Source organism: Emys orbicularis, chromosome 9 (assembly GCF_028017835.1).
Source record: "Emys orbicularis isolate rEmyOrb1 chromosome 9, rEmyOrb1.hap1, whole genome shotgun sequence".
NCBI classification, from domain to species: Eukaryota; Metazoa; Chordata; order Testudines; family Emydidae; genus Emys; species Emys orbicularis.
Window position 1 is genome coordinate 33,223,970 of NC_088691.1, and position 13,364 is coordinate 33,237,333.

Here is a 13,364-nt window from a genome sequence, read left to right on the forward strand (position 1 = left end):
CAAGAAGGCTCTTTTTAATTCAGATAACAAGGCAGAATAAATTGATGAGGTAACAGGCAGCTGGCAACATCCATACAAAGCTGTTAATTTTTGGCAGCAGTCTTTATTTAATAACATCTATCCTGGGTGAAATATGAGGCAAGGAAGCTGAATGATATTGCTGATAAATTACCCTATTTCCCATGACACAGCCTCCTTTTTGGCTCTGGAGGAAGACAAAGAATGACGCCTGTTTGATTCCCCATCAAAATTCTTGTGGGATTTTTGGCAAAAAAGGGTACAAGACTTATCAGGATGCTCATTAATTTCAAACATACCTGAGCATGAACGATTTGGTCTGGCTCCAAAGCAGGAATTTATTATTAATATGGAGATAGATTTGGCAAGTGATCTAGGTTCATGTTGTTGCCAAAGTAGGTTAGAAAGTATATGAGCATGGAAAGAAATTAGCCAAGGGATAAAAAAAATTTTTGTCAATTTTAAGCTTCCCATTTATAAAGCCAAACTAATAACCTGTAATTCTCCTAGACACTTTCAGAGTTCAGTGGTCTGTCACTGAGACAGGCATATTAAATACAGATGGGCAGACAATGTGTTGCTTGCCTATAGCAAGGAGGACATTCCAGGAAACAGATCAAGTTCACCTACATATTAGCAGAGGTCCATCTCTGGCATTGGGGGAGGAGAGCTATTGGGAAAAAATCCCAAAATAAGAACATGGGGAACCCAATGTTATCAGCTGCTATTGATGGAGGGGGAAGATCATTCCAAGATACTGCACATATCACTACCAGGGTTTGAATGGCTTTTCAGGTGCGAAGTGTGCATGCTTTTTTGGAAGAAGGCCAGTCAAGTCTAAAGGGCAATACCTCATTGTTCTTCAGCTGTTTTCAAGCTACTTTTGTTACTTTGTACATTGTTAGCATTTATGTCTATTTAACACACAATGTGCCAAATTCTGCATTCTCAATCTCAATTACACAGGTAAAAACCTCAGTTCTATTTATTCTATTCCATTCTGTTTCTTATACTGAACCAGTCACTGTGGTACCAGAGCACCTTGGAGTCAAGAACTCAGTGGGAAAAGTCCCCATTTACAGACCTGTGTAACAAGGTACAGAATTTGCCCCAATGTTATTTGTCTTTATTTACACACATACAGCCAGTTCTGTAAATCTCATTTTGAAGGAAACTGCTCTGTGATAATCAATAATAATAATGCACACTGTCATAGGGTGCTCCACTCACTGCTGATCTGGCACCTCCTCCTAGTCACTCCAGGGATTAGCTTTAGAGGCCCATGCCCCCATCTGCAGTTTGTACACCATCACTGAGTCTGGACTGTAGCACCTCTCACTCCAGGACCTCCAGTGTCCTCTTTGTGACTTAGACCTCTGGCTAAGTCACTCAGTGTTCCCCCTTCTGGGGTTCAATCCAACAACAGACCTAGGCAGTCTTCCCATTCACTGCCCCGGTGCCTCTCCCTCAATGTCTGGTAGAGGAACCTGGGCCTGCCAGCTACTCCAACTTCCAGTTCAGGGTCCCTCAGCTTCACAGTTCGGGGCTTCCTCACTCTGCCCTCACTGCTCCTTCTCAAGGCTGCTTCCTAGTCTCTAGTTCCGCTTTTCTCTCTGGGTCTATCAGACACTCCTCCCTCTTCCTAGAGAGTGACTGTCCTTTCTCAGCAGCAGCCCCAGCCTGTAGCCCGCTACCTGGCTTTATAGGCCCTGCCTGTTTCTGCACAGGTGTGCCTGCTCACAATCACTTAGTTTCCTGGCTCCTCCAGGTGTACCCTGTTGAGTTAATTGGCCTGCCTGGCTACCTAAACCCCTTCCAAACCTGTATGCGGTGGACACCCCATTCCACACACATTTAACTTATTTGTATTACAGAAGTGACCAGACACCCCAGTGAGACAAGGATCCCCAGTGCTAGATGTTGCATATACACATAGTAATATTGTGGCCTTGGCCTAAAGAATTTGCAAACTACAGCTAAGAAGAGAGAAAGTGACTTGCCTAAGTTTATGCAGCATGCCAGTGGAAGAGCAAGGACTAGAATGTGGATCTCTGACGTCCTAACTCAGTGCCCTATCCAGCAGACCACACTGCCCCTTATGTCTTACCATTTCTGGAAAAAGCAAGGCAGAACATGGTTTATTTTGCTTGTGAAAGGTGAATAGTCTGTCTGGAACTGTATATGAAAGGTTTATAAATTGCCTTTGCATTTCACTTCAGTCCCATTTTCAGAAAAGCTTCATTAATGGTTTCCTTTGCTGTTTTAAAAGGTGGCCCCAAGAATGAATGGAATCGGGGGTACTGTGTTATTCATCACCCCGTTTACTAGCAGAAAAACAAAGACTTCATTTTGGAAGCTACAAGAAGAGACTATAAGGAAGAATTCTGCATTAGAACAGGAGGGAATCAGTCCTGCAATCATGTTGTTAGTTTGGGTCTCTCTGTCTCATGGAGAAGCACACAGTCTGTGAATCAGAATGCAGTAGCCCACTGTGCTTCTCCACTCCTGTAACACTGTCCTTTTGATGAGAGGAGGGAAGGATTGACAATATTGGCCTCACTTCTCTTTCCTGGATGAGTTCCTGTATTCCATGGAGCCAGCACCAGCACCTTTATTTCACTTTCCTAATCCCTGCCGCTGCATGCCAACCTCCTCTTTGAAAATATGGATAGGATTTTTTTTTGTAAAAGAGCATTCCCATAAATGATTAAAAATGTATGTGCTTGTTCTGAACTACATTTTTGATGCTTTGGTAATTAGTTTGAAAAGAGTGATTAAGTCAGAACTAGCTCAACTTTCAAGGAAAAGATGATCAAAATTAAATATAAAGGATGAAGGTTTCTGCTTTATCTGAGTAGGAAAATCAGTTGGAAAATCAGTTACAGGGGCGGGGGAGTGACTTCTTTTGTATCTTTGATAATAAAATAACCTTTCCTTTTCTCATCATTACCCTTGGGTGGTGTATTGAGTCTCTTTTCTTAACATTTTTCATCTTTAAATTTTTTATGAAAAGAGTTCCCATAAATGTCAGGGAATTACAGCACTAGCTAGAGGCAGGTACAATGAGGGATGGGCATTATCATGGAAGCTTTCCCACCTAGCCCTGCAAATGCACCTCAGCACGACCCTACAACACCTCTGCTATTGAATTCTGGGCTTCTCAAATAAGAGACAACAAAAGCAAGTGTTATTTTCAATTTAAAATCTTCCTTCACAGCATTGACGACCAGTGCAAACACAGAAAGGGTGTTTGGTGACCTATGGATGTGCAGCAAAGTTAATCTGTCACAAGCAGAGATCAACAAAGCAATCAGGAGACTACAGCACAAAAATTATATCCTACGCTTTGTACACTGCTGCAGACACAATAGTGGCTGTCCTTAATAGAATAAGACTGCTGGGATAGATCACCATTTGTGTCCTGATGTTAGTGGCTTCTTCCACAAAAATAAACAGTAATAACAGAGGCAGAAGCTTTATTGCTGAAAAGTGCACAAGGCTCTCAAGAGGAATTTGGGAATTAAGATGTGTTTAGGAGGGCTCCTTAAAATCTAGGAGTTCTTGAATCCTCCAGCAGAAATTTTATATGGTAAGAACTCAGAGTGGATAGAAATACCCTACAGAAAACCTCAACAGGATCAAAGGCAAATTGCCATTTTTATTTTAAAAGATTTAGAATGAGGCAATTTGCATTTGAGAAGGTGGGAACAGAGCTTTAGCTGGTGTATATTGGCATGCTCAGTGTAACGCCTCATACTTACACCAGCTGAGGCTTTGCCCCATGTTAATTATTCCCATCAGTATATAGTGATTCCCTCTTAGATATAGAGGTGTTTAGAAACTCTGATACTGCTTTTTGTTTTTGTTTGTTCAGAAATATCATTTATTTTCAGATTCTTTATTTGTGGATGACTTATCACTATTTATTCCCTGCATTAATATATAGCCATGGCTGCATTTTGCAGGACTACTCACTGCATGATTCTCACTATCCCCTTTTCTACCCTGTACTTAAATATTTGCAAGCCATCACCTATGACTACAGTATTCAGGTTTATTCCACTAATCTAATTAGTTCACTTGTAAAACCTTCTGACTAAATTCTAGCTTTAATTTTCCTTACCTACAAACCTTTGTTCTGCCACTTTTTGAGACAAGTAGGCTGGGGATTTCCATAGTTGTCCATCATTGGCCTAATTCTGCTCCACATTAAGTCAATGGTAAAACTGCCATGCATAACCCATCCTGTCCCAGACTTATTCTGGCATGATTAAAGACATTCTCAGTCCACCCAGACATTTATTATTCTCCAGTCTTCATATTATTTTGGTTGTCCTTTGTATTTTTTCTAGATTTTCTGTATCCTCTTGAAACTTTGGAGGCTAGAATTTGTCGCATATCAGCTGTACCTGGTTTAGGTAGAGCGATATTGTACCTTCTATTTGGTATGACTTCTTTCACAAATAAGTGGAGATTAATGCTATTCTTAAAAGTCTTCCATCACTTACAGAGCAGAAGGTTTTGGTAGATGGGGTATGGTTTTGTGGTTAAACCAAGCATTAAGAATCAATTTTACTTCCAGCTCTGCCTATGAATTACATCATGGACAAGTAACTTAACATATCTGTGCATTAGTTCCTCATCTTTACAATGAAGATAATTCATATTCTTCCTAAATCACTATGATCTTTAGGCACTATCAAATGATGATATGTAGTAAAATATATGAAACATATTATAGGAATACTCTATGAACTAGAGCAAAGTCAATGGTGAGAGAAATGACTGCAAAAATTCTTTTGAATTCAATCCAAAGTTTTATTTACTGTATTCTGGATCTTTGGTGTTTACTTTAAAAAAGAGCACTTTAGCTCTACTAGTGCAAATATTTGTGAAAAGTTGTCAAAGGGTTGGTCTTCATTAAAAGTGAATTTTGAATTGTTTATGCAATTATAATACTGGTATTTGTAATTCATGCTGTGTCAGTAAGTTTCCTAATTCACTTAGTCAAGGAACAGAAACAATACCAAATGATGTGTCACACTAGCCAATATAGAATGTATTGCAAAGTATAAATATTGACAAGAAACTTCCTGTGAAATATCTGCAGAGGAAGAATGATCATTACAGACACTTTGGAATACTTTCAAATTAGAAATCTATTTAAGAACTTTAAAATCAGTTTGTGAACTTAGGAAAGGTGAAACTCACCAAACAAATTATTCAATCTGAATTCTTTGTTTAGCTCCAGTATAAGCCATAGCTCCATCCCAGGGGTATTTTATTCTACTAAGATATAAAAGTTGAAAACAAAAACTTTCAAAAAGCTTGTTGTTTATGGCTGGCCTTATGTCTTAGCCAGTACTACAGTGAGCTCCCAAGTGGGGTGACAGCAGTTCAGTAATACACCTTGGGACTCTTACATGGATGGTGGAAGATATGTCATCTATGCATATGAATAATGCTTTCTCTGAGGCTGGCTTATGCCATATCAGGAGTATCACTTAGCTGCTGCAGGAGTTTTCCATACCATTGTCATCTGGAGTGGCTACTGCACAAAGAGGACAGTGCAAACAACAAAATGTCACATTTATAATGTTTGTCAGTCTGGCCTCCAGCTCACTTAACTTGTTCTTCTCTTGAGGGAAAGTGTCACATGAATTCCGGTACTGTACTTGCTTCACTTTTCCAAAATGTTAGACATTTGTTTGCAAAGCAAAACAGGGAGCTGAATTTATGGGACTTTCTCATTACATAACCCCCCAAACAGAAAACTGCTTGCTCTTGGGAACACATCTAATGGCAGAGTGAGGAGGATCACAAACTCTAAACAGAATGGGCAATCAAAGAGGTTATTTTTTCACTGACTTTTAATCATACAAATAGCCAAAGTTAAAATTACACTCTAAACAAAAATCACTTGTACAGTACAAAATGGGGTCTCTGGTGTTGGCGGTTGCTCTTTTATAGAGTTATACTTTGCTGCATACTGTGTGCTTGGAAAACATGTTGCCACCATTGGAAAACTAACAGGTTTGCAGGTCCCGATTGTTTGATTATCGTATCAAGTGCCATGAACTGTAAGTGATAAATGTCAGTCCTGCCTTCTACACGCACAGAGTTTGCACTGTGAAACATCATTGTGTGAACTCAGGATAAGAGTTAATTTAAAAGTTTGTAGCAAAGAAAACAGCCACAGTGGGTATCAATCTATTGATGACTTCAAACAACATAGGTGGTTATGGGCTGATAAAGAAAAGGAAGAGAAACTAAGGTTTTCACAAAGACAAGGTGGATCACTATTCTTCACTAGAACTTTTATCCATTAAACCCTCTGGACTATATGTAACAATCTGCTACACAGTGCGAAAAGTAGCAAACAACATTACCAAACTGACATTAAGGGGACAAACAATCTTGCTGTCTTATTACTATGGTATCTAAGCACACCACAATCTTTATAGTATTTATCCTCATAAGGTCCCTCTGGGCTATTAGCCCTATTTGACAGAAGGGGCACTGAGGCACACAGAGGCTAAGTGACTTGCCCACGGTCACAGGAATTCAGTGGCACAGCAAGGAGTTGAATTCAGGTTAGTGCACTACCCATTGGACCATTCTTCCTCACCCTTTGGCTGCCAGATACTGTGCTTGGTAGGGTAAGGAACAGCATCGGAGAGCAAGCATAATAAACACCATATTTTCCTTGGCAGGAGTCAACAATAACTTCCAACAGCAGCTGCAATCTCTGCCTTGCGAGGGGTTTTATTACAGCCATCAGTGGGGACTGCATGCCACGATGGCATTCTTAGAAGCCATGGTCCCGTTGGGATGGTGGCTAACATAGTTGCACAGGCTTGGGGTGCTGAGTAATTCCACCTCTGTATGGAGCAGTTTGGAGGAAAATGCCTGTGGAAACTTATCAAGTTCCTTAGCCACTGTGCAGGTTTTCCCCATGTAGGACAAACTGTGGCTCTAAATTAGAACAATAAAAATAAAGAAAAAAAAACATAAAATTTAACATCTTCTGCTTTGGAAGCCCAAATTGGCTCTGGACTTCAGTCTTTAAGTAAAAAGTTTAGTTTATTTTTGTAGTCACTTCGCATAATGCTTTGTTTAAAAAAAATAGCTAGGGAAAAGAAGAAACTGGGAAAAGAAAGGAAATTATAGAGGGTCTTTCAAAGGAAAGTGAGCTGAAGTAATTCTGTCCCCAAACATTAAGGATCTCATGATTTTCAAACTGTGCCTCCATCTTTGTGAGCAGAATTTAGCACTCCCCATAAATTGTTCTGGAAATTTTGCAACGGAAGTTCATCTGGACTTTTTTCCTATTTGCAAATGGTACTATAGTTATGTAATAAAGGTTGCTAGTATCATGACTGTCTCCTTAGAGTCCTATCAATGGGAGCTGAAGGGAGCTCGACCAAATGCTTGATTCTGTAACACTATAGTTAAGGGAGTTTTTCTGCAGACTTGAATAGGATCAGGATCAAGCCCCAAAGATAGTCTGTATTGCAATCTGTATGCATCTCCTGTGCAAGGAACTGTTCAATCTCTATGCATATTCAATGCAAATAACTGAGCAATGGGCTTTTTAATATTATATTCTGTGATTCTGGAGGATAAGGAATGTTTTAAAATGGTACTCTAGGTGCACTGCACAGCTCAGAAGACTGACAGCTATCCCGTTTAATGTCACCATTAGTGCTGAGCAAATACTCTCCCAAGATTTCTCATAAATTTGCTCACATTTTCATGAGAACCTGCTTTTGTCAAGCCTCTTTTACATTCATTTTCCATAAACATTCATCTTTTCTAAATTTCCCAACAAAGTGAACTGCAACATCACATAGTGAACAAAATTACATGTCATGAACAGACAGCACAGAAAGGAGTTTTGAAGGGAGTAACTGCAGACTTTGTGTTTGGAGGTAGTGGGACATGGTGAGTGGTGCATCTGGCCTGTCTGTGGATTGTTTGGCTGACTGTTCTCCATGTACAGGTTGCACAGCTGAGCTGTGGACCCCAGAGTAAGCAGCATCCCTTGTTAAAGTCTGTGAGGCTCTAACCCTTGGAGCATCGATCAGCCCAGCTGTTTGACTTCTCTGAGAGTATGTTTATACATCAAAGAAAAATCCAATTCTGGCTCTCAGGGCATGGGCTGCAGGGCTGTTTCACTGCTGTGTAGACTTCCAGGCTTAGGCAGGAACCTGAGCTCTGAGACTCAGCCAGCCAGAGCTGAGCAGTGCTAAGCAGGGAAGATTTGGTATAAAAAATTTGCTAAGCAAACTTGAGAGTGACAAACAGAGGCAGCTAACAGGGCAATTTCAGAGGAGTGTGAGAGGCTTCCTTCCAGATGCAGCATTCCATGTAATATCAAGATGGCCAGCAAAGTGGTGAAACCTCCAGCGGGTGTGCCACGATCTCTTTCCTGACTAAAGACAGATTGGATTTCATTTGCATGAAGTGCAAGTTGGTGGCTGTGCTGGAGGAAAAGTGTCTTGGATTGGAGGGGCAAGTTGAGACACTACTGAGAATCACAGAAGCTGAGGAGTTCCTAGACAGCCAGGTCTGGGAAATACCAGTATCCCAGGTTCAAGGAAGAATGGAGCTGACCAACAAGGAATCAGAGATAGAGGAAGTCAGAGAGCAGACCAAGTGGTTCATAATCACCAGATGCAGTACCATTCTATGTGGCTGGAGACAGATAAAGATGGGCAGGCTGTGGCCACCAGAGAGAAGAGAACTGGGAGGTATTCCACACAACTAGAAGTTTCAAATCAATACCTGGTCCACAATGTGGAAACTTTAGAAGATACTTCTCAAGATCCAGTGGGCCCAATGGAATGAAGAGATGTAAGGGACACACATGTGAATGGCAACTCAGCCCAATTTGAAGAATGGGGGACTCTATTCTGGGAAACAGTGACTCTGTCTACCACAACCCCCATATCTTTTTAAATCACTGAACCTGAGTTCCAACTGTGAGACTGTGGCCAAAAGAGCTAATGTGATCCTGGGATGCATAAACAGGGGACACTTGAGTTGAAGTAGAAATATTATTTTACCTCTGTATGTGGCACTGGTGCGACCACTGCTGGAATGCTGCATCCAGTGCCAACAATTCAAGAAGGATGTTGGTAAATTGGAGAGGGTTCTTAGAAGAGCATGCGAATGAGAGAATGATTGAGGCTTCAGAAAACATGTCATATAAGTGACAGACTCAAAGAGCTCAATCTATTTAGCTTAACAAAGAGAACATTAAGGGGTGACTTGATTACAGTCTATAAGTATATACAAACAAATATTTAATAATGTGCTTTTCAATCTAGCAGGAAGTTGAAGCTAGACAAATTCAGAATGGAAATAAAGTTTAAATTTTTGACTGCGAGGATAATTAACCATTGGAACAATTTACTACTTGTTTTGGTGGATTCTCTATCACTGACCATTTTTAAATCAGTATTGGATGTTTTTCTAAAAGATCTGCTCTAGGAATTATTTTGGGAAAGTTCTATGGCCTGTGTAATATAGAAGCTCACACTAGATGATCACAATGGTCCTATCTGGCCGTGGAATCTATGACTAGATGAGCCTCCACAAACGGAATTATAAATTCACCCATGTATTTGCATCAGAAATGTTAGCATATTTTATCCTATCAGTGAACAGAAACAATGCCATACACATCAGGGATCGGCAACCCCTGGCACACGGCCCACCATGGTAAGCACCCTGGCAGGCCAGGCCAGTTTGTTTACCTGCCGCATCCACAGGTTCGGCCAATGGCAGCTCCCACTGGCCACAGTTCACCGGTCCAGGCCAATGGGGGCGGCGGGAAGCGAATATATGGAGATATACCTATTTCATAGAACTGGAAGGGACCCCGAAAGGTCATCGAGTCCAGCCCCCTGCCTTCACTAGCAGGACCAAGTACTGATTTTTTGCCACAGATCCCTAAGCGGCCCCCTCAAGGATTGAACTCACAACCCTGGGTTTAGCAGGCCAATGCTCAAACCACTGAGCTATCCCTCCCCTCACTGTGCGGCCAGCACATCCCTCGGCCCGCGCCGCTTCCAGCAGCCCCCATTGTCCTGGGACCGCAGCCAGTGGGAGCTGCAATCGGCCGAACCTGCGGACGCGGCAGATAAACAAACCGGCGAGGCCTGCCAGGGTGCTTACCCTGGCGGGCCGCGGGCCAAAGGTTGCTGATCCCTGCCAGACATGCTTCTGTGACTTCTCCCAACTAACTAACCCAGCTTGAGTATCAAATACACAGAAAGATTAATCTGGATTTCTAAAAAAATTACCATAAAATTCATAGTTGTAGAGAAAAGCTAAAACTTGACCTGAGTGTAACCCAAAAAAACCAGAAGGCAAGGAAAAAGAACCTAAAGGCTTTATTTAAAACAAAACAAACAAAAAACACCACACTACACAACATGATTTTTAAGAATCTCTTGATTTACCCTGGCTTGACTCATCATTTATGAATGATTGGGGTTGACAAACCAGAAAGGAAGTACTACATAACTCTCTGCTTTCTAGGTCCTCACTTTCTCTATTTTCAAAGCTCCAACCCATTTCCTTGTGTTGCTTTGTATACTCCCAGTCCCTTTTCTTTCAGGAGTAATATGTAGATTACATCTTGGCTGTGTAGTATTTCTCCTGCTCATGTAACTGCTCAGATAATACCGTCTACCCCTTAACATACTAGTTTGAAGCTAGGAACCAGATTCTCCACTGCTCTGCATTTTGTGTATCCATTACACCTGCACAAAGTGAATGTAACATGGATAAAAAAAAACTACTAAATCAAAACTCTCCATTTATTCACACTGGTGGAAGTGTTTTACACACACTTTATGCAGGGGTAATGGCTACACAAAATTCAGAGCTGTGGAGAATCGGACCATCTCCTCCTCCAAACTCAGCTTTAGATAGGCTCTCTCTCCTCTCCAGAGACTTAATTCTCCTCCTGCAGGATATATGCAACTCCCACAGGGTTCAATTGGAGTGATTTGTATCCTGTGGGGAAAAGACTGGGCCTCACAATTCTTTGTCTCTTGTTGAAATACTATATTTTTCTCTCCTTTGGCCATTTTTTCATCTTGAACCATGCACTGCTAGGCTATTGGACACGTTTTTTCATTCATTCTGAACAACAAGTGCTCATGTCTTTCTTTAACAAGCAGCTGTTCTCAAAAATAAGTTGGCATACTCCTTACCTTGTACAAAAGAATTGTAGGAAGCAACTTAAGAGACACAAACCGCATCCCACCACCACTACTAGTGGAATAAATAAAAACAGTATGTGCACCAACACTGGTGATGGAGGAACACACCTTCTTCAGAGACATTAACAAGGATGACTTTGTGGTTAAGGCAGCTACTTAGGAGATTCAGATTCCATCCTTAACTCTGCCATAGACTACCTGTGTGCCATGCAGGCAGTGTAACTCTCAGAATTTTAAAGTCTCACAATATCTGTTTTCTGAAAGCCTCAGCTCTTGGAGTCATGTGAGAATCTCAGTTTATATTTAACAAGAAAGTAAGTTTCTAAATCTCTTGGACGTGGAGAAAAGCTTGAGAATGTAAACCCTAAGGGCTCAAAACCAAAAGGCTAATAAAAAGAGTGAATATTTATTATATTTTCCAATCCCAAATGCTAAAATAATCAGCTATTTTTGAAGAGGACTATTTCATGATTTCTGAATTCCAATACTGTTTAGTTGATATAGTCTGGCTCATAATCATGCCTTATCTTAGATACTTATCTATAAAACAGTGATTATAATAATTCCTCTTTTGCACAAGGTTCCTGAAGGTCAGTATATTGATGTGCCTGATATGCTCAGGTACTATGGTGATGGAGACCATCAGTAGACCTGTTCTTGGAGTCCTTGAAGCTGCTCCTAGTCCTCTTCAGCTCAGATATGCACAACTAAAAAAACGACAACATAAAATGAAATAGGTATAACCATACCAAACCTCTGAGTCCTTGGTTGGTATTTCTTCCTCACTTCTAATGCAGCAGACTGCAATATATTAACATACCTTCCCATCTCTTACACCTTTCTTTTCTTTCCTCGGCTTCCTTCTCTCCTTTCAGCTCCCATAAGAGACACTGGGATAAGATGTATTCTCATGCTGATAAGATGGTATATTAATATTTTGTTGTAACATCAATCTAGAGTGCACTTTATTTTCATGACCATTTTCCTCTCCCACTCTTTTGCTCATGAATATATTGTATATAGTCATTTTGAATGAATACTGCCTAACACCTGGTTTTGTATAGTTGGGATCTGTTGAAATGTACAGAAAATGAATATGAAGTATTTAAAGATGATATTTTACTGTGATGCAGGGACGCAAAGACTATCATATAATTTTCATAGGCACCATTGCTATTGTGAAGATGTTGCTGAATGGTTTAAAGGGGCTGCAGTAATAGCCCAATGGAACTTTTTAAAGGATTGGTCATGTGATCAAACTTGTTCTTCCATTCCTTTGAACGGGCCTCGATTCCAGAAGCTGTTCTGAGTAAGCAGACTCCTGTGCGGAGCCCCACTGAAGACAGTGTTGCTCCATGACAGCACAGGGGTCCTCTTGTTTTCAGCTTTGGGGACTCTGACATTTGTATATTCTACTAGAAAAGACTTCTCTAGTCACACAAACTCAACTCACACAATAGCCTGAAACTGATTTTAAGTAATGAAGCTCAATTTGTTAGCTTTTTGACCTTAGCTTTTAGAATTTTTTATTGTCTAGTTATAAACCACACACTTTAGGAAGGATGTAAGAAACAGAGTAACTAGGTATCTTAATTAATCCTGGCAAGGAAAGTCTGCCCAGAGAAGGTCATTTACTGTATGTGTATGAATTTCCAGTAATGGAATGCTATTTAGTGAGTAATGTGTTTTCTCTTTTTCTGTTACATAAAAGAAACCAGGACTTCACTTGCATGGGGTGGACCAGTGTGAGAAATAAAGTTATAGACAGAGTAAACACTGCATTATGCAATATGAATGGTTCTATTATTCATTTCTGTTTTAAAGGCCAAGTGTTGGTGTCTTTCAGAAAGTGATGTGGCATTTTATTTGTGACACACTATTGACTATTTTTACTTTTTTTATACCATGACCTGTGTGACCCTCTACTCTCTCTGTTGTTGGAAAACATTGCTAAAATACGTATCTTTTTATAACCTGTTATAATTAATTTAATCGGCAGAGTTTTTTGAGCAACAACATGACATTTTAAAGAAGATATTAATCAAAATTAAATTAACTACTATGCCCACTAGCTGGAAATCCTGCATCATCTGGAGCTATCAATTGGAG